At 43.2% G+C, this 23088-nt stretch overlaps 1 long non-coding RNA gene across 2 annotated transcripts in view; it reads right to left on the bottom strand.

Moving 5' to 3' along the window:
- Window positions 1-23088, bottom strand: part of LOC142717121 (uncharacterized) — a 109274-nt gene that overhangs the window by 51625 nt on the left and 34561 nt on the right. The window lies entirely within an intron of this gene.

Genomic DNA, 23088 nt, shown 5'->3' with positions numbered 1-23088 from the left:
ACTTGATTACTCTTGCCAATCGTATAGATATACGTTTCCGTGAGAGACAACAAGAATCTGCTCGAAGCAATCGGACATCACGGTTGGCACCAACCTTCCAAAGACCTTTTCTGGCCTCATCTTCATATCGGTCGGACAAACCCATGCAGGTGGAGAGAACAAGACTCAAGCATGAGGAGCGTCAGAAAAGACGCAAGTTGAATTTATGTTTGTATTGTGGTGGTAAAACGCACTTCCTTAGAGACTGTCCAGTGAGGCCGGAAAACTCCAATGCCTAGGGCAAGTAGGAGAGGCTACACTAGGTGGAAAACCTTCCTCTCAGAAGATGACCATACCAGCGAAGCGGTCCTTTGCAGAAACCACTTTCTGCATTCAAGCCTTCCTAGATTCCGGATCCGCTGGGAATTTTCTGTGCCAGTCCTTGGTAAATCGCTACCAAATCCCAGTGCAAAAACTAACAAAACCGTTGTCCATTGCTTCTGTAGATGGGAGGCTTCTACAGGAAACTATCTCGTCACCGAACCCATTCTCCTGTTAACTGGGGCACTGCACCAGGAACGTATCTCCTTCTATGTTTTAAAGAACTCTAAACTCTTTGCTACTAGGTCTACCGTGGTTGCAGAAGCACTCTCCTGTTATTGACTGGACTGGAGGTCAAATTACCAGCTGGAGTGACTTCTATCACCAACATTGTCTACAATCTATTCGCCCACCCATGCCTCAGTCTACAGAACCTAACTCAGCAGGACTTCCTACTCCATACAAAAGCTTCTCGGATGTTTTCTGTAAACAACAAGCTAAATCGCTGCCTCCTCACAGGCCATATACCTGGTCCCCAACTCGACGCCTCCCAGAGGCAGAGTCTACCCTCTGTCTTTGCCCGAGACGGAGACCATGTCTCTGTATATCCAAGAAAATCTGGAGAGAGGATTCATCCGTAAGTCCTCCTCTCCTGCTGGCGCAGGGTTTTTCTTTGAGGGAAAAAAAGACGGCTCCTTGCGTCCTTGTATTGATTACCGAGGATTGAATAATATCACGTTGAAGAACAAGTACCCGTTACCATTGATCTCGGCACTCTTTGACCGCCTACAGAGGGCAAAAATCTTCACCAAACTAGACCTTTGTGGAGCTTATAACCTCATCCGCATCCGCGAGGGTGACGAATGGAAAACCGCCTTCAACACTTGTGATGGGCATTTTGAATACCTTGTCATGCCCTTTGGACTTTGTAATGCTCCTGTAGTTTTCCAGGCTTTTGTTAATGACATATTTCGAGATCTGTTGTACAGCTGTGTGGTGGTATACCTAGATGACATTTTAATCTTTTCTCCCAATATTCAAACTTATCGTGTGCATGTGCGCCAAGTGTTACAGCGGCTGCGTGAGAACACTCTGTTTGCCAAGCTAGAGAAATGCCTCTTCGAGAGAACCAGCCTGCCTTTCTTGGGGTATGTCATTTCCGACCAGGGACTTCAAATGGATCCAGCCAAGCTATCTTCTATTCTCAACTGGCCTCGTCCACAAGGACTCAAAGCTGTCCAACGCCTGCTGGGATTTGCAAATTATTACCCCACCAGATTATTCCTCATTTCTCCTCTATGATAGCTCCTATTTCTGCTCTGACCAAAAAAGGGGTTAATGCTAAAGACTGGACCACGGAGGCTGAAACTGCATTCCAAGCTCTTAAAGTTGCCTTCTCTTCTGCTTCAGTCCTACATAGACCGGATTCCACCAAACCCTTTGTTCTAAAGGTCGATGCTTCATCTGTGGGAGTCGGAGCTATCCTTTCACAAAAGACTTGTGGAGGGAGACTGGTGGCCTGCGTTTTTCTCCAAATCGTTCACATCCGCTGAAAAAAATTATGGAATTGGAGATAAAGAACTTTTAGCTATTAAATTGGCCCTGGAGGAATGGAGACATTTGCTTGAGGGTGCACGGCATCCCATCATCATTTACACAGATCATAAGAACCTCCTATACTTACAGACTGCTCAACGCCTAAACTCTCGTCAAGCTCGGTTGGCATTATTCTTCTCCAGATTCGATTTTCAGCTTCACTACAGACCCGCTGGAAAGAATACCAAGGCTGACGCTTTATCTCGATGTTTTGACCCCACAGACCAATAGCCCAGCCCACAGTTTATTATAGATCCTAAACGTATTGTGAATGCTGCTCCAGCTGAAGTGGTACACATTCCTCGATTAAAGACCTACGTACCCCCTAAACAAAGGGATTGTGTTCTTCATTGGGGTCATGCCTCAATTTGATTGGCCGTCAGTACTGGTGGCCTTCCATGTCCCAAGACACTAAAGACTTTGTTTCAGCCTGCTCCACCTGCTCTCAAAATAAAGTCTCCCATTCAAGACCTGCTGGCCTTTTGCACCCTCTGCCCGTGCCTGACTCTCCCTGGTCGCACATTGCCATGGACTTCATCACTGATCTGCCTAGTTCTGCTGGGTGTACAGTGATCTGGTTTGTAGTGGATCGCTTTTCTAAGATGGCGCACTTCGTACCTCTCTCAGGCCTTCCGTCATCTTCCCGACTGGCAACGCTGTTTATCAAGCACATCTTTCGCCTGCATGGTCTTCCTAAGCATATTGTTTCTGCCAGAGGAGTTCAGTTCACATCAAAGTTCTGGATAGCCTTGTGAAAACTGCTGGAGGTCAAACTAGACTTCTCTTCCGCGTACCATCCTCAATCCAATGGTCAAGTAGAGCGGATAAACCAAATACTTGAACGTTTCCTCAGGAATTTCGTGTTTCCGCAACAAGACGACTGGGCAAGTCTGCTTCCATGGGCCGAATTTGCCTACAACAACCATACGGGGGAATCTATCCGCTCTTCTCCCTTCTTCTTGGTGTTTGGCCAGCATCCAGGAATTCCCCTACCAGTCTCTGCACCTTCTGAGGTTCCAGCTGCTAACACGGTCCACCGCGACTTTGTATGGATATGGCAAAAGGCCAAGGACTCCATCCACAAAGCCGTAGCCAGGTTTTAGAGAGACACGGATAAAAGAGGCAGGTTTCCCGCCGCAGCTCCTTCCTAGGGATAAAGTCTGGCTGTCCACCCGGTACATACGTCTGAAGACCCCTTGTTACAATCTAGCTCCTCGGTTTCTGGGCCCCTATGAAATAACAAAACAAATCAATCCAGTAACTTTCAGACTTCGCCTTCCTCAGTCTCTGAAAATCTCTAATTCCTTCCATATTTCTCTGCTGAAACCCACTATACTCAACCGTTTTTCAAAGAAAATTCCTGTCCATCCTCCGCTGGCAGGATAATGCCAAATTTGAAATTCAAGAGATCCTGGATGTCAAAAGTTCACGGGGGAGATTATGGTACCTAGTGGACTGGAAAGATTATGGTCCTGAGGAGAGGTCATGGGAGCCCGTGGAGAATATCAACGCCCAAGCTCTTATCAAGGTCTTTGAGCGAAGGTTTCCAAGCAAGCCTAAAAAGAGGGGGCGTAAATGGGGGGTACTGTAATGGCTGCCGCACCGTTCCCCACCTTCCCCACGGCCTCTGCTCCGGCGTCCTCCATTACCACATGCTCATCCCGAGCTCCACTTACCCGATCCAAACGCTCTGCTGGCTCTGGATGGCGTCAGGTAAGTGCAGCCCTTACCTCCCTCCGCGGCCGTCATCCTCAATGAGCGGCTGCAGTCACTAGAGGGCGCGCGCGCTGACTTGTCCTGTCTTAAAGGGCCAGCGCGCGCCTTAATTCCTAAGACTTCCTATTTAAGGTTCCTCCTTCCCTGAATCCATGCTTGTTGAACGAAGTTCCCCATGATTTTCCCTGTGCCCTGGTTCCCTGTTTCCGTCCCTTCTGCCTTTTTGTCTGGATTTCCCGTTACTGACCTCTGCCTGAACTTCACCATCCTTGTCTGCCGCCTGCCTTGACCTATTGCTATCCATACCGGTTACGACGCCTGCCTTGACCTATTGCTGCCATACCCGTTATGACGTCTGCTGCCTGTCCTGACTTCTGCCTATCCATCCGACCACCTCTACCCGCTGTGCCAAGCGTTGCCTGGGTTCCAAGCACCATCTCCCAGACGACACAGAGGATCCACGAACAAACAGGTGAGAACCGTTATACACAGAAGCATAGTCAAGTTATTAGAATGTTGAAAAAGCAGACTGCAAACGTGGTCCCCTTACAAGAAACCCATTTCAATCGTACAAAACTCCCTACTCTTCCTACCAGAGATTTTAATTTATGGTTCCATTGCCCTTATCAGTCTGCAGCTCGAGGTGTTAGCATAGCTATACATAAATGCATTCCATTTTCGTTGTTAACGCAATTGGAAGACTCGGATGTTAGATACTTATTTATAAAAGGGAAAATATGTAATGATGTATACCTTCGTATAATTTTTATTTCATAGCTATCTAAAAACAGGGGTAAAATCACCACTGTGAAAAGCCCAACCGTGTATTTAAAAACGTATTAAACAGAATACTCCCAGTCCTAGTTCGTTTGCGAACCCTTAATGACTGGGTATGTAAACAGAGATATCAAAATATGGAATCAGCGTATAACATTGGTAAAGCAGTGGTTTGGACCCTCGTTCACACAGGAGCCTGCGTTAACCGCACCAGATTCTCCCAATGTACAGATGCACAACAATGCCACTGCCCCCTACGCAAAATTCCCTCACTTCACCCGACCCTACGCGTTTCTATACTTATCATCAGGGGTCTGTCAGTCTGGCCAGGATGCCAGCGATATATCTTCAGCAGCAGATATTCTACTGCACAACACGGAAGCATGCACGCATAGATGTTAGCGGCATGCTTCACTCTGGGACTCTGAGTTACTATGAACTGAATACTCCGCCCCCTGGCTCCGGCAGCATACATCAAACAGCCAATCACACTGGCCCAGCACATCCATGATGCTCAACCATGTGACTCCCGGCTGTCAGCTGACATACCCGGAAGTAACAATGTAAACAACACAGAGCATGCAGACTCAATGGGAGGCTGTAGAAGTATCTATTTACTACACAAAGCCTCATGCTATTCAAGGATGGAGTATAACACTATAAGGTTGGATATATGTTGCGGATCAGCTCAGGGCCGCAATTGGACTACCACGATAGGAGCACCTACCCTGAAAATACATAATATATGGATAGAAGAACGACGTAATTGTAAACCTCACTTAAACCATTTGACACACTCCTGGACTCAATTGCCATACCTGCTACTTATTGATTGATATATTTCAAGTGACTACACTGGGACTAGGAATGCATTACCATACCCCCACCCAGAGGACCAAAAAAGCCCTATGACTTGATATGGATTGTGTATTAAATAAAACAGGTATAATTTGTTTGCTCGTTTAAACCTTCAGGATGTACGCAAGCCAGTCTGTAGATCCATTGGGCCTCTTTACGCAGAATTAGGTTATCCCAATCCCCCCCCCCCCCCCCGTTTAAGAGGACGTACCAATTCAATTGCCTGAAATGTTAAACATTCTTCCCTGCCTTGATGTTTTGCATGCACATGTTTTGATATGGAAGTATCTCTTTCATTTGTAACATCTCCAACATGTTCCCTAATCCGGCGCCGAAACTGCCGTATCGTCTTGCCCACGTAATTCAGTGGGCACGGACATGTGATTAAATAGACAACTCCAGCCGTTTTGCAGTTCACAAAATCTCGGATATCATACTCAACCTTGGTGGTAACACTTTTGAATTTTTTTCCACTTTGAATGAAATCACAGGCTCTACAACTACCACATCTGTGTGTACCCGGTATCTGCCTGTCTAACCAAGTACCCTTTTGGATTATTGGATCAAAACAACTCTGCATCACCCTATCCCTGATGTTTTTACCTCTACGGAACGTGACTGAAGGCCATTGTGTTATCTGATCCGCCAAGTCCGCATCGGCTCCTAGGATACGCCAATACCTCTTGAGGATTTCCATGATCTCAGATTGTTTGGAGTCAAAAGTACCTATGAGCCTAGTGACCCTTTCCTCTTGACGTTGTCTAGGGACTAAAAGGCTCTGCCTATCTGCATCCCTCGCTCCCTCATAGGCCTTTCTAATTACCCCCTTAGGGAATCCCCTCTCCTTCAATCTGTTTGTGAGGTCATGTGCCTGTGACTCAAAATCGTCCATTGAACTACAATTTCGGCGTACTCTCATGAATTGGCCTCTGGGAATCCCACGTTTGAGGGGATAAGGGTGACAACTGTTCCATTGTAGGAAACTATTGGTTGCGGTCTCCTTTCGGTGTACTTTAGTACGTATTGTGCCTTCCTTAGTTTTAATTATCTTAAGATCTAAAAAAGATAATTCCTGATCACTGATTTCACATGTGAACCTGAGCCCTAGATCGTTTGTATTAAGGGCTGCCACAAAATTATTGAATTCCTCCACTGTGGAATTCCAGAGCAACAACACGTCATCAATATATCTAATCCAGATACCTATTGATGAAGTCCATTTGACAAATGTATCCCCAAAGACAACTGTCTCTTCCCACCAACCAAGAGACAAGTTTGCATAAGTTGGAGCAGTGGGACTCCCCATTGCTGTACCACGTTGCTGATGAAAAATACGGTCTTCAAAGATAAAAACATTCCTTTCTAACACAAAGTGTAATAATTGCAAAATAAGCTGGTTATGAGCCACATATTGAGTGCCCCTAGATTTTAGAAAGTATTCCACTGCTTCACAGCCAAGTCTATGTGGAATGGAGGAATACAAAGCCTCCACATCCAAACTCGCCAGAAATTTATTTTGTTCCAAAGTGATACCCTCAATTTGTTTTAAAACATCCATGGTATCCCGTACATATGATGTGAGACCTAGCACAAACGGACGCAGCACCTGGTCTATATATGTACTCACATTCTGGGTAAGATTATTAATACCTGATACAATGGGTCTACCACGTAGGGGAGGATAGCCCTTGTGGATTTTTGGCAGGCTATAAAAGCATGCCATAATAGGAAATTGAGGAAATAGAAAGTTGAATTCGCTAGCACTGATCAAAGACCTGCTCTTTGCATCCCGCAGGATACCTAAAAGCTCCTTCTTGAACACTGCTGTGGGGTTATCTTTTAGAATGGTGTAACAGTCAGGATTGAGCAAAATGTCCTCACACATTTTCTTATAGTCTTCTCGACTCATGACCACAATGTTCCCACCCTTATCGGATGCTTTTAGAATGATATTACGTCTTTTTTCCAAAGTGGTAAGAGCTACACGTTCAGACCAAGACAGATTGTTATCAATGCCCCTCATATCCTGACTCAAAGCTTTGATCTCTTCACCCACCAAATCTACGAACAGATCTACGTTGGTAAAATCTCCCAATGGCGGCAACTTCCTACTTCTAGTTCTTAGATTAGTAAAAGGACCCAGTCCTGGGGTTCTACTTGATTCTTCAAGTAACCCTTCCAGTGCTTCTAGTCCTTCTAAATCAGATTCCTCTAGACCCATTTCCAGACATTTTTTCCTGTTGTAATGTTTGAAAAACTTAATCCATTTTAATTTACGAGCAAACAAATTCAAATCCTTGATCCAGGTAAATGAACCAAATTTTACTGTGGGGACAAATGAAAGTCCCTTCTCTAAAAGCATGATCTCAGATGGACTCAGAATATGTTCCGATAAATTAATTATTTGTAACTTATCCGTTCCTATTCCCTTTATAAATCCTTTTGTCCCCTCAGCATGTAGCGGGAAATGGGGGGATTGTTGGATAAAAAATTATTACTGCCACTGTTGGAAGAAGCTCTGGCTCGGCCTCTATTCCTACCTCTGGCACCTCCCCTAAATTTTTGTCTACCTTTTTGTCTACCACCACCAGTCCCAGAGAATGGGCCTACTCTTTCAGAGTCTGTTGTTTCACTCTCAGATGTAGAGGGGTCAGATTCTCTTTGACCCCTATTTCCCTGCTGATGTTGTTGTTGTTGCTGATTAACAAAATCATAAGCTTTTTTCTCCCTAAATTCCTGCAGATCACTCTGGAACTGGAAGTGCTTACGCTCTTTTAGATGACAAGTAAACCTCTCTAAGGATTGTTGCAAGGTTTTATCCTTTTTATCAAAACCTGGGGTATCAACCAGAGTCTTGACTGTCTCAATCTCTTTTTTCAGTTCCACACTGATGTGATCAAACTGAATAATCTCTTCCTCAACCAAAATTTGCATAAATCTCAGTGAACTCCCTGTAATCTCCTGCTCCCACCTCTCTTTAATGTTAGGTGTCTTTAATCTGGGGGCTGGGGTAATAGGGACTCTGAGGCCTCTAGGCACTATTTTGTTCTTAAGATAGTTCTCTAGACTCTGGATTTCCCACCAACTTCTTGTATAATCCTTGTGTAATCTAGTGAGGTTTTTAAAAGTGGATTTAAGGGACACACCCTGCGTTGTATACGTCAGTTCACACTCAGAGAAGACGCTTTTTGCCTCACTGATCCATCCTTCTGTATTTAGGTCAGAGAGTGCAAAGGCTGCCATACCCAGATATATTAAATTGTATAATGAACTGTACTAATTTGTAATAATTCACTGTATTTTAACGATATATATTGTGCTCCCACAAATATGAACATTTGAAAATTCACTGAAGTGATAAATGAGTAAAATGTATAATTTTTATTTCATAGCTATCTAAAAACAGGGGTACAATCACCACTGTGAAAAGCCCAACCGTGTATTTAAAAACGTATTAAACAGAATACTCCCAGTCCTAGTTCGTTTGCGAACCCTTAATGACTGGGTATGTAAACAGAGATATCAAAATATGGAATCAGCGTATAACATTGGTAAAGCAGTGGTTTGGACCCTCGTTCACACAGGAGCCTGCGTTAACCGCACCAGATTCTTCCAATGTACAGATGCACAACAATGCCACTGCCCCCTACGCAAAATTCCCTCACTTCAGCCGACCCTACGCGTTTCTATACTTATCATCAGGGGTCTGTCAGTCTGGCCAGGATGCCAGCGATATATCTTCAGCAGCAGATATTCTACTGCACAACACGGAAGCATGCACGCATAGATGTCAGCGGCATGCTTCACTCTGGGACTCTGAGTCACTATGAACTGAATACTCCGCCCCCTGGCTCCGGCAGCATACATCAAACAGCCAATCACACTGGCCCAGCACATCCATGATGCTCAACCATGTGACTCCCGGCTGTCAGCTGACATACCCGGAAGTAACAATGTAAACAACACAGAGCATGCGGACTCAATGGGAGGCTGTAGAAGTATCTATTTACTACACAAAGCCTCATGCTATTCAAGGATGGAGTATAACACTATAAGGTTGGATATATGTTGCGGATCAGCTCAGGGCCGCAATTGGACTACTACGATAGGAGCACCTACCCTGAAAATACATAATATATGGATAGAAGAACGACGTAATTGTAAACCTCACTTAAAACATTTGACACACTCCCGGACTCAATTGCCATACCTGCTACTTATTGATTGATATATTTCAAGTGACTACACTGGGACTAGGAATGCATTACCATACCCCCACCCAGAGGACCAAAAAAGCCCTATGACTTGATATGGATTGTGTATTAAATAAAACAGGTATAATTTGTTTGCTCGTTTAAACCTTCAGGATGTACGCAAGCCAGTCTGTAGATCCATTGGGCCTCTTTACGCAGAATGAGGTTATCCCAATCCCCTCCCCGTTTGGGAGGACGTACCAATTCAATTGCCTGAAATTTTAAACATTCTGCCCTGCCTTGATGTTTTGCATGCACATGTTTTGATATGGAAGTATCTCTTTCATTTGTAACATCTCCAACATGTTCCCTAATCCGGCGCCGAAACTGCCGTATCGTCTTGCCCACGTAATTCAGTGGGCACGGACATGTGATTAAATAGACAACTCCAGCCGTTTTGCAGTTCACAAAATCTCGGATATCATACTCAACCTTGGTGGTAACACTTTTGAATTTTTTTCCACTTTGAATGAAATCACAGGCTCTACAACTACCACATCTGTGTGTACCCAGTATCTGCCTGTCTAACCAAGTACCCTTTTGGATTATTGGATCAAAACAACTCTGCATCACCCTATCCCTGATGTTTTTACCTCTACGGAACGTGACTGAAGGCCATTGTGTTATCTGATCCGCCAAGTCCGCAATTATACATTTTACTCATTTATCACTTCAGTGAATTTTCAAATGTTCATATTTGTGGGAGCACAATATATATCGTTAAAATACAGTGATGTATACCTTCGCTAATCTATATTCTCCTAATGTTGGCTTATTCGGACTCTGAACATGTTACGTGATTTTTCTGAAGGGATTTTGGTGGTGGGGGAGACCTGAATTTACCCCTTAATCTGATTTTAGACACCACGGGATCACAGCATGCCTTGTATAAGACGCTAGCACACTTGAACAAGGCTTTGAATTCCCTGCACTTGACAGATGTCTGGAGACTGCTGCATCCGTTAGATAAGGATTATTCTTATTTCTCACCCACCCACAATACATATCACAGATTAGATTATATTTTTCTTTCGCAGCAGTATACTTCACTAGTCCGTTCTGCGGATATAGGCCATATTTTATTATCAGACCATGCCCCGATTTTAGTGTCTATAAGTTTAGTAGGTATTCCTAAGGGAGATTGGTGTTGGAGACTTAATGACACTCTTATAGCGGATAAGACTAATGCCCAGATTATTGAAAACCATTTATCTCAATATTTCACTCATAATGTTTCAGATTCTATTTCGAATCCGATTGTGTGGGAGGCTCATAAATCGGTGATCAGAGGTGAGCTTATTTCCCTGGGAACGCATGTAAAGAAAAAGACCAATGCTGTACTAAATTCTTTATTTTCTCAGATTGCCCTTTTGGAGGGAGTACACAAGAAGACAGTAGCCATCTCTTCATTAGCGGAATTGACTAGTCTTAGAGATAAGGTGAAAGACATTCTTAATGTTAAATCCGCCCACCTCATCCAAATTTCAAAATATAAGCAATATGCTCATGGTGACAAGGGGAATAAAATGATGACGGCCTTAATTCGCAAACAACAAGCGAAGACTTTTATCCCAAAGATTAAAAAGAGACAGGGGGAATGGTTTCAGACACTGCTCATATTGCAGAGGCGCTGGTGCACTCCTGTTCCAGAGAGGTCCCAAGGGCAAGTAAATGGTATGTGGTTACTTTTCCAAGCTCTTCTCTTCCGCAGAACGCAACTACTCGCATCAAATTGGCCCTGGAGGAGTGGAGACATCTACTAGAGTGCACAGCTCATCCAATCTTGATTTTTACGGACCACAAGAATCTGACCTACCTCCAGACGGCCCAACGGTTGAACCCTCGTCAGGCCAGGTGGTCACTGTTCTTTGCAAGGTTCCAGTTTGAGCTTCATTATCGCCCGGACGACAATAATGTGATGGCCGATGCCTTGTCCAGGTCTTTCGAGACAGAAGACACCATTGAGAGTCCACAGAACATTATCGATCCATCTTGCATTGTCTCGGTCAACCCCCTGCAAATTGGGGACATTCCTCCTGGGAGGACTTTTGTGCACCTGGCTGATCGTGGAAGAATCCTCCGCTGGGGTCACTCTAGACTGGCAGGTCATGCGGGGTTACGCAAGACCCGGGATTTGATTGCTCGTCATTTCTGGTGGTCCACTCTGCCCAAAGATATTGTGGACTTCGTTACTTCCTGTGCTGTATGTGCAGCCAACAAGGCCACCCACTCCAGAGCTGCTGGCCTGCTCCAGCCATTGCCTGTGCCCAATGCTCCCTGGCAGCATATAGCGATGGACTTTATCACGGACCTGCCTCTCTCTGCTGGTGGTGGACCGATTTTCGAAGATGGCCCACTTTGTTCCTCTTACCGGTCTTCCTTCTGCTCCTCAGTTGGCCAAGTTATTTATCCAACACATCTTCCGCCTGCACGGCTTGCCGCAGCATATTGTGTCTGATCGGGGGGTTCAGTTCACCTCGAGGTTCTGGAGAGCCCTCTGCGGACTTCTTGGCGTGAAGTTGGACTTTTCTTCTGCCTACCATCCTCAGTCTAATTGTCAGGTCGAGAGGATCAACCAGATTTTGGAGAACTACATACACCACTTCATCTCCAAGTAGCATGATGACTGGGTGAAGCTGCTCCCGTGGGCGGAGTTCTCCTACAATAACCACACCAGCGAGTCTACTAGGAATACACCGTTCTGCATTGTCTACGACCAACACCCACGAATTCCTCTCCCGGTGCCTGATACTTCCAAGGTACCTGCAGCTGATTCCACGTTTAGAGACTTTTTGAAGATCTGGCAGCAGACTCGATCCTCCATCCTAATGGCAGTGGAACCGCATGAAACAGAAGGCTGACACAAGGCGAAGAGAGCCTCCTCGGTTTCTTCCTGGCACTAAGGTCTGGCTGTCATCCAGGAATATCCGACTGAGGGTGCCGTCATGTAAATTTTCCCCAGGTTCCTCGGACCATTCGAGGTTCTGCACAGATCAATCCTGTCGCCTACAAGCTCCGGCTGCCTCCTACCCTCAGGATTCCCAACTCCTTCCATGTCTCCCTCCTGAAACCTGTGATCCTGAACCGCTATTCCAAGACTCCCCTTTTTATTTGGTGGATTGGAGGGGGTTTGGTCCTGAAGAGAGGTCCTGGGAGCCAGAGGAGAACCTCAATGCCCCTACTCTTCTGAAGTTTCTCTCTCGCTCTGGTCCCAATAAGAGGGGGGATACTGTTATGTCCGTGGCTGCGGGCTGTCAGCTCCAACCTCCCCTTGACAGCCGCAGCCACGAGTCGGCAAGTGCTGGCCCCAGCCTCCTCAGGAGACGCCAGTGCTCGCATCCACTCACATCTGCCGAACCCCGTAGGGTGCGCGCGCATGCTCGTGCCCGCTCTTAAACAGTCCCTGTCCCTGTATCTATACTTGTTTCCAGTTCCTGTACCTAGCAATCCATACATTCCAGGTTTAGCACCGAGCCGTGCCAAAGTCATGCTGCGCTACATCCACGTCTGACCTGCTCCACCTTTCCTGACGTCTGCCTGCTACCTAAGTCCCAGCCAAGCCTGCCCTGCTGCTGTCTGAGCTGCCACAGGTACCTATAGACCTATAGACTCTCACCTGCTCTCTGTTGGCCAGCTGCCTTACTGCCAAGGCGGTACGGCCGAGTGGGTTCACAGACCCTTCGTGACAGTTAGACTTACCTGTCTCCAAGCACTTCGCTGAAATGAACCATACGGAGAAACAGTTAAAATTCAGGATAATTGACCACATCCCACCCCTAGGTTGAGGTGGTGACAAAGTGGCTTTTTTAAAAAAAAAAGGGAACTTGAATGGATATTCAGGCTGAATACTCTTAGACCCTTAGAGATAGCTCCGATTCCTGGCATTAACCCCTTCGATGCAGCAATCCATTGTGATCGTTGCATCCTAGGGATTTGTAACAAATCGGCAGCCTTGCCATGCGATCGCTAGGCTGGCGACTGCTACTATGGCAACAGGAGCCGTAACAATGGCCTCCTGTCTACCATTACGGAAGCTGATTAGGCCCCGCCCAGAGGCGGAGCCTGATTGGCTTGCTGTCAGTGAACAACTGACAGTTCCAATACATTGCACTACATAGGTAGTGCAATGTATTAGAACATCAAACAAACAGTTGGACCTTCAAGTCCCCTAGTGGGACTAAAGAAAAGTGTAACAAAAAAAAGTTAAAATAAAAGTTGTAAAAAATACAATAAAAGTTTCAAGTAATAAAATAAAACACAATCTCCCCCTTTTTCCCTTATCAAGTCATTTATTATTGAAAAAAATAAATAAACCATACATATTTGGTATCGCTGCGACCGTAATGACCTAAACTATAAATATATTATGTTATTTATCCAGCGCAGTGAATGCCGTAAAAAAAACAACTAAAAAATAATGGCAGAAAAAAATACAAAAAAATTAAAGTTATGTCTCTCACAACATGGCGACAGAAAAAAATACATTCTCTTTCCAAAAGTAATTTTATTGTGCAAAAAGTTATAAAAAAGTTCTATAAATTAGGTATCGGCGGAATCATACTGACCCGCAGAATAAAGGTAACATGTAGTTTATAACGCATGTTGAACACTGTATAAAAAAAAAACTAAAAAACGATGCCAGAATTGATGTTTTTTTTGTCACGTTGCCTCCCAAAAAAAGGATAACAAGTGACCAATAAGTTTCATGTACCCCAATATGGTACCAATAACAACTACAGCTCGTTCCGCAAAAAAAAAAAAGCCCTCATACCACTACGTCTATGAAAAAATAAAATAATTTAAGGCTCCAATAAGTCAGGAAAGAAAAATATCCAGTTGTGCAGCCCGAGGGGAAAATTTCTTCTGTTTCAAAAGGCGATGTATCAAGGCACTAAAATTAGGGAACCAGGAAGGGGAGGGCCCAAATATATCCGCTGGAAGCGAGGGCGCACGTATTATACCAGGACAACACTTTCCCGGCAAAATTATTTTTTTTACCTTATTATTATACTACCTGACTATGCCCCTGATATACTCTGCCCAGCTCACATATGCCCCAGATTATAAACGGAAACACCAGTAAAACTCCAAACAAACTATTACCAAGCAAAATCCACGCTCCAAAAGCCAAATGGCGCTCCCACCCATCTGAGCCCTACAGTGTGCCCAAACAGCTGTTTACTTCCACATATATGGCATCGCCGTAACCGGGAGAACCCTTTTAACAATTTTTGGGTGTGTGTCCCCAGTGGCACAAGCTGGGCACGACATATTTGCCATGGAATTGGCATATCTAGGGAAAAAATTTAATTTGCACCTTCCGCAGCGCAATCATTTATGGAAAAGACACGTGGGGTGAAAATGCTCACTACGCCCCTTAATAAATGCCTTGAGGGGTGCAGTTTCCAAAATGGGGTCACTAGTCAGGGGTTTCTTTTATTATTTCACATCAAAGCCTCTGCAATTTTGAACCAATACTTTATATGTTGCCAAATTAGGCCTCAATTTTACATGGTACGCTTTCACTCCTGAGCCCTGTCGAATGTCCAGGCAAAAGATTAGGGCCACATGTAGGGCGTTTCTAAAACCGGGAAACACAGCATAATTATAGAGCTGTCTTGTTATGGCGGCACAAGCTGGGCACCACATATTGGCGTATCTAAGGAAAAATTCCCATTTTCACTATCCCACATCGAGTGCACACGAATTTCTGCACAACACCTGTGGGGTTAACATGCTTACTACACCCCTAGGTGAATACCTTGAGGGTGTTGTTTCCACAATGGGGTCACTTCTGGGAGGTTTCCACTGTTTTGGTCCCACAGGGACATTGCAAATGTGCCCAAACAGCAGTTTATGACCACGTGTGGGGTATTGCCGAGAGAAGCTGCTTTACAAATGTTGGGGTACTTTTCTTTTTTTTTATTTGTTGAGAAAATGAACAATTTGGAACTAAAGCTACTACGTCTTATTGAAGAAAAAGGATTTTTTTTATTTTCACTGCCCAATTCTAATAAAATCTATGAAACACCTGTGGGGTCAAAATGCTCACTACACCCCTAGATGGATTCCTCAAGGGGTGTAGTTTTCTCAATGGAGTCACTTTTTTGGTGTTTTCACTGTTTTGGTCCCCTCAGGGGCTTTGCCAATCTGACCTGGCCTCCGCAAACCATTCCTGCTAAATTTGAGCTCCAAAAGCCAAATGGCGCTCTTTATCTTCTAAGCCCTGTTGTGTCTCCAAACAGCCGTTTATTACCACATGTGGGGTATTGTTTTACTCGGGAGAAACTGCTTTACAAATGTTGCTGTGCTTTTTCTTATTTAGTCCTTGTGGAAATTAGAAAAAATTAGCTAAACCTACATTTTCTTTGAAAGAATGTAGATTTTCATGGCCCACTTTCAATAATTTCTGCAAAAAACCTGCGGGGTCAAAATGCTCACTATACCCCTAGATAATTTCCTCAAGGGGTGTAGTTTCCCAAATGGGGTCACTTTTGGTGGATTTCCACTGTTTTGGCACCACAAGAGCCCTTCAAACCCAACATTGTGCCTAAAATATATTCTAATAAAAAGGAGGCCCCAAAATCCTCTAGGTGCTCCTTTGCTTCTGAGGCCAGTGCTTCAGTCCATTACCACACTAGGGCCACATGTGGGATATTTCTAAAAACTGCAGAATCTGGGCAATAAATATTGAGTTGCGTTTGTCTGGTAAAACCTAGTAAAAATAGATTAAAAATGAATTTCTGCAAAAAAAAAATTTGAACATTTCCCCTCTATGTTTCTTTTATTCCTGTGAAACGTTTAAAGGGTTAAGAAACTTTCTAAATGCTGTTTTGAATACTTTGAGGGGTGAAGTTTTTAAAATAGGGTGATTTATGGGGGTTTCTAATATAGAAAGCCCTAAAAGCCGCTTGACAACTGAACTGGCCCCTGTAAAAATAGCCTTTTGAAATTTTCTTGAAAATGTGAGAAATTGCTGCTAAAGTTCTAAGCCTTGTGATGTCATAGAAAAATAAAAGGATGTTCAAAAAACGATGCCAATCTAAAGTAGACATATGGGGGATGTTAGTTAGCAACAATTTTGTGTGGTATAACGGCCTGTCTTACAAGCAGATACATTTAAATTTAGAAAAATGCTAATTTTTGGCATTTTTCACGAAATGTTGGTGTTTTTCATTAATAAATATCGAATTTATCGACCAAATTTTTCCACTATCATAAAGTACAATAAGTCACGAGAAAACAATCTCAGAATCACTTTGATAGGTAAAAGCATTCCCAAGTCATTACCACATAAAGTGACACATATCAGATTTGAAAAAATGGGTCTGGTCCTGAAGGCCAAAATAAGCTTTTTCCTCAAGGGGTTCATAATTCACGGTGGGTGTTAAAAGCACGATCCGGGTGTCTCAGACTAGCGCTGACACCTGGATCGCGCTGTTAACCCCTGCCTCTGGTCCCGGAGACATGACCGGGACCTAATTGGTTCAGATCCTGGTCATGCGTAGGGAAAGTTTGTTGTAGCAACGAACTGGAAAGTTTGTTGCTACAACAAACTTTCCCGGGGACCGATTGGAGGTGCTGCAATCGGTTAAAAGGCAAAACCGGGGGCCATACAACAGCCCCCGGGTCTGCCATGCACAGCAGCTTATGAGAACCAGCCGGAGGCCGGTCCTCATAAGCTTCCTGTCAGTGTGACTCTCAGCGTCACACTGACAGTTTATAATACGTTATACTACCTAGGTAGTGTAATGTATTATAGCAGCGATCAGTGCTGCCAGTCTTGAAGTAAAAAATAAAGTAATAAAAATGTTTTATAAAAGTGTAAAAACAAGTTATAAAAGTTACAAAACAAAAAATGCTTTTTTTCCTATAAGAAGACTTTTATTATAGGAAAAAATGAAAATGTTAAAAAAAAGTACACATATTTGGTATCACCGCGTTCACAACGACCCCAACTATAAAACTATAATGTTATTTTTCCCGCACAGTGAACAGCGCAAAAAAATAATTAAAAAACAATGTCAGAATCACAATTTTTTTGGTCATCAACCCTCCAAAAATATAGAATAAAAAGTGATCAAAAATTTGCATGTACCCTAAAATAGTACCAATAAAAACGACAACCTGTCCCGCAAAAAACAAGCCCTTACACAGCTTTTTGACTGAAAAATAAAAAAGTTATGGCTCTCAGAATATGGCGACACAAAAAATAATTTTATCGAAAAGTGATTTTATTGCGCAAATGCCACAAAACATAAAAAAACTATATACATCTGGTATCGGCGTAATCGTATCAATCCGCAGAATAAAGTAAAATGTCATTTATAGCGCGCGGTGAAAAGTGTAAAAAAAAAAAGACAAAAAACATTGTCAGAATTTGTTTTTTTGTCACTTTGATTGCCAAAAAAAATCTAATAAAAAGTGATAAAAAAAGCCCTCGCACGGCTCCGGTGAAGAAAAAAAGTTCTGTCTCTCAGAATATAGCGACAGAAATTGTGCAGTGTCCAAAAGCAGATAAGATCGGGCGCCATTTATCAGTGCGACATTGGCCACATATCTGCGGATTATTATTTATTTATTTGATGTACTCTGCCCAATTTGCACATACCCCCACATCATAAACTGAAATACCAGCAAAACCCAAAACAGAACAGTTACCAAGAAAACTCTGCGCTCCGAAAGCCAAATGGCGCTCCCTCCCTTCTGAGCCCCACAGCGTGCCCAAACACCAGTTTACGTCCACATATATGATATTTTATATCCGGGAGAACCCGCTCAACATTGTATGAGGTATTTGTCTTCAGTGGCACAAACTGGGCACAAGATATTGTGCATTAAAATGGCATATCAGTGGAAAATTTAAATTTTCACTTTGCACCATCCGCTGCGCATTAACGCCTTCGCGCACCACGACTTAATAGCATGTTGTGGTGCGGGGGGTTATATATGGAGCGGGCTCATGCGCTGCGCTCGCTCCATATTCTGCAGGTGTCCACTGTGTATTACAGCTGACACCCGGGACTAATGGACAGGAACAGCGATCGCGCTGTTACAGGAGTCTGTATAAATGATGATATACTGCAATACATTAGTACTGCAGTGTATTGTACCAGCGACCTAATGATCGCTCGTTCCAGTCCCCTAAAGGGACTTTTGGGAGGTTTCCACTGTTTTGGTACCTCAGGGGCTTTGCAAATGCGACATGACACCCGAAAACCATTCCAGCTACATTTGAGCTCCAAAAGCCAAATATTGTTCCTTCACTTCTGAGTCCTGCCGTGGGTCCAAACAGCAGTTTATTACCACATCTGGCGTATTGCTGTAATCAGGACAAATTGCTTTAAAAATTTTAGGGTGATTTTTCTCCTTTATTCATTGTAAAAATTAAAAATTTCTATGTTTTTTAGAAAAAAGTAGATTTTCAATTTCACGGCCTAATTCCACTAAATTCAGCAAAAAAAACTGTGGGGTCAAAATGCTAACTATACCCCTAGAAAAATTCCTTGAGGGGTGTAGTCTACAAAATGGGGTCACTTTTGGGGGGTTTCCACCGTTTTGCTCCCTCCAGGGCGTTGCAAACGCGACATGGCACTGAAAACCAATCCAGCACAATCTGCGCTTCACAATCCGAATGGCGCTCCTTCCCTTCTGAGCTCTGCCGTGGGTCCAAACAGCAGTTTAGTACCACATATGGGGTATTGCTAAAATTGGGAGAAGTAGCTTTACAAGTTTTGGGGTGCTTTTTATTCTTTATGCCTTGCAAATATTTTTTTTTTATATATTTTTTCAGAAAGTAATTTTCACTTTCACATTCAAACTCCAATAAATATAGCAGAAGACCTGTGGGGTCAAGATGCTAACTATACCCCTAGATAAATTCCTTGAGGTGTGCAATTTCCAATACCGTGTCACTTTTGGGGGATTTCCACTGTTTTGGCACTACAAGACCTCTTCAAACCCGACATGGTGCCTAAAATATATTCTAAAAAAAGGAGGCCACAAAATCCACTAGGTGCTCCTTTGCTTCTGAGGGCGGTATTTCAGTGCATTATCACACTTGGGCCACATGTGGGATATTTCTAAAAACTGCAGAATCTGGGCAATAAATATTGTGTTGCGTTTCTCTGGCAAAACCTTCTGTGTTACAGAAAAAAAATGTATTACAAATGAATTGCAGCAAAAAAAATAAAATTTGTCAATTTCCCCTCTACATTGCTTTAATTCCTGCGAAACGCCTAAAGGGTTAAGAAACTTTCTGAATGCTGTTTTGAACACTTTGAGGGGTGCAGTTTTTAATATGGGGTGATTTATTGGGTCTATCTAATACAAAAGGCCCTCAAAGCCACTTCAGAACTGAACTGGTCCTTGAAAAATAGCCTTTTGAAATTTTCTTGAAAATGTGAGAAATTGCTGGTAAAGTTCTAAGCCTTGTAACGTCCTAGAAAAACAAAATAATGTTTAAAAAACTATGCAAATATAAAGTAGACATATGGAATATGGGAAATAGTAACTATTTTGTGCGGTATTACTATCTGTTTTACAAGCAGATACATTTAAAATGAGAAAAATCATAATTTTTGCAAATTTTCTCTAAATTTGTGTTTTTCAAAAATAAACAATGAATTTATTGACCTAATTTTTCCACTAATATAAAGTACAATATGTCACGAGAAAACAATCTCAGAATCGCTTGGATAGGCAAAAGCATTCCAGAGTTATTACCGCATAAAGTGACACGTCAGATTTGAAAAAATGGGGCTGGTCCTGAAGGCCAAAATGAGCTCGGTCTTGAAAGGGTTAAACACTGTATACACTGTACTGCTATACACACTGCTATAACAGAGGGCTCTCTGCGCAGATGCCTCATGCTCACTGAGGGTATGTTCACACGCAGTGACCAAAAACGTCTGAAAATACTGAGCTGTTTTCAGGCGAAAACAGCTCCTGATTTTCAGACGTTTTTGTAGCAACTCGCATCCCAAGAAGTGACATGCATTTATTTTTCGTGGGCGTCTTTTTAAGCGCCGTATTTTGACAGCCACGCGTAACATTACACCGCGTGGGAACAGAGCACCGTAAAACCCATTGAAAGCAATGGGCAGATGATTGTAGGCGTTTTTTCAGGCGTAATGCGAGGCGTAAAACGCCCGAATTACATCTGAAAACACTGCGTGTGAACATACCCTGAGGTTGTTATGTTGTAACCACGGTAACCACTAATGTATCACCTGTTCCTACTTGTTAACTCAGGTTGAATCACTGATTGTATTACCACACTGGTTTATATATACCGTTAAGATTGTTGGTCATTGCTTGACAAAGATCCCATAGCGACGGATCGAAACATTGCCTGCCTGGGGTGAATAAACACACCACCTTTTCTCACCAATTTTCTTGGAGTGCTGCCTCTTCTTTTTTTTTTTGGGGGGGATTATATATATATATATATACACACACATATATTATATATACACACACGGTGCAGGTTTAAGCTTCCTACACAAGCAATTGGGCAGCTGAATTTTGGGTGCCCGTCCGTCAAAGACTGCCAGGGACCCCGGAGAGAAGATCCCGGTGGTTTTCACCACTTCTGTCTTCTCTGTACTCATGTACACATTTATAGAGTAGAGGTTGCTTCCGCTATTGGTCCCGGTGGTCATGTGACTGGTCACATGATTGCGGAGATGCGGGTAGTAGGAGCCTGCTGCAGGGTCTAGCTAGACCCAGCACAGCCCTATCAGTGACCATAGTCCAGTATAACACGGCTGATCTCCCCTTCTGTGCACAACCAGTTACAGAGGAAAAGTATAGTGTAATAAAAATAAAATGTAATAAAAATTCCCCAAATGTCTTTTCTTACCTTTGAGGGAAAGGCCATTAAAATAAAAAGGTAAAAAAATAGATAATTACACATATCAGCCCCCCCCCCCCAATCATTGCCATTGACACAATTACATTTACGGTAGATAATGACGATCACAAATAAAAAGTCTAGTTTTCTCTTCAAGATATAAGCCTAAAAATGCTGAAAAAGCAAAAGCATTAATAATAGAAAACGTCAAAGACCAACAAATAAAAATATTGTAGCCGTTTAACTGAGAATCAAATCAGAGACATCAGTCAGCTGAATAAGGGTCCGACACACCGCCTAATGGAATGCTTTGTTTTATAATAGGGGTCATCTCAAATAAAAGAGGCGTGCAGCAGCAAGGTCATCAAATTCACCTTAACCCCTTAACGCTCCAGGACGTACTATTATGTCATGGTAAGTGCATCATTCCCGCTCCATGACATAATAGTATGTCATGGATGAAACATGGTGCCGTTCGCGCGGGGCGCGTTTATGAGCTGTGATAGCTGCTGTTTCCGACAGCAGGCTATCACAGCTCAGTGTGCAGGGACCAATCGCGGTGGTCCCCGCAGATTGACCCCTCAGAAGCCGCGTTCAATAGCGATCGCGGCTTCTTAGAGGTTAAACCGCCATCGACGGCCCGCTACATGATAGCGGCCAGCGATGGTGGCTATGGCAACCAGAGTCCTAACAATGGACTCCGGCTACGCCATCGACGGAAGCCTAGTAGGTCCTGACATAGTGAGTAGCTGACAGCTCTAATACACTACACTACGCATGTAATGCAGTGTATTAGAATAGCGATCAGGGCCTCCTGCCCCCAAGTCCCCTAGTGGGACAAAGTAAAAAAAAGTAAAAAAAAGTTGTGTAAAAATAAGAAAATAAAAGTTTTAAGAGTAATAAAAAGTAAAAATCCCCCCTTTTCTCTTATCAGTCCTTTATTATTAAAATAAACAAATAAACTATACATAATTGGTATCGCCGCATCCGTAACGGCCTGAACTACAAATTATTTCGTTATTTATCCCGCACGGTGAACGCCATAAAAGAAAATAATAATAACCGTACCAGAATCATAATTGTTTGGTCACTTCACCTCCCAAAAAATGGAATAAAATTAGTTCAAAAAGTCGCATGTACCTAAAAATGGTGCTGATCGAAACTACAGTTCGTTACGCAAAAAATAAGTCCTCGCACGGCTTTATTGATGGAAAAATAAAAACGTTCTGGCTCTTAGAATAAGGTAACACAAAAAGGGAATGATTTTTTATAAAAAGTATTTTATTGTGCAAACGCCATAAGACATAAAAAACCTATAAACATCCGGTATCGCCGTAATCGTATCGCCCCGCAGAATAAAGTCAATGTCATTTATAGCGCACGGTGAACGCTGTAAAAAAAAAAGAATGAAAAAAACAATAGTAGAATTGCAGTTTTTTAGTCACCGCGCCATTTAAAAATAGAACAAAAACTGATCAAAAAGTCGCATGCCCCCCAAGAAAACTACAATGGATTCCTCAAGGGGTCTAGTTTCAAAAATGGGGTCACTTTTTGGGGGTTTCCACTGTTTTGGCACCACAAGACCTCTTCAAACCGGACATGGTGCCTAATAAAAAAGAGGCCTCAAAATCCACTAGGTGGTCCTATGCTTCGGAGGCCGGTGCTTCAGTCCATTACCGCCCGAGGGCCACATATTGGATATTTCTCAAAACTGCAGAATCTGGGCAATAAGTA

This window comes from Rhinoderma darwinii, unplaced genomic scaffold, assembly GCF_050947455.1.
Source record: "Rhinoderma darwinii isolate aRhiDar2 unplaced genomic scaffold, aRhiDar2.hap1 Scaffold_454, whole genome shotgun sequence".
Lineage (NCBI taxonomy): Eukaryota > Metazoa > Chordata > Amphibia > Anura > Rhinodermatidae > Rhinoderma > Rhinoderma darwinii.
Note: the sequence above shows the minus strand (reverse complement) of the source record. Positions and strands in the feature narration are given on the sequence as shown.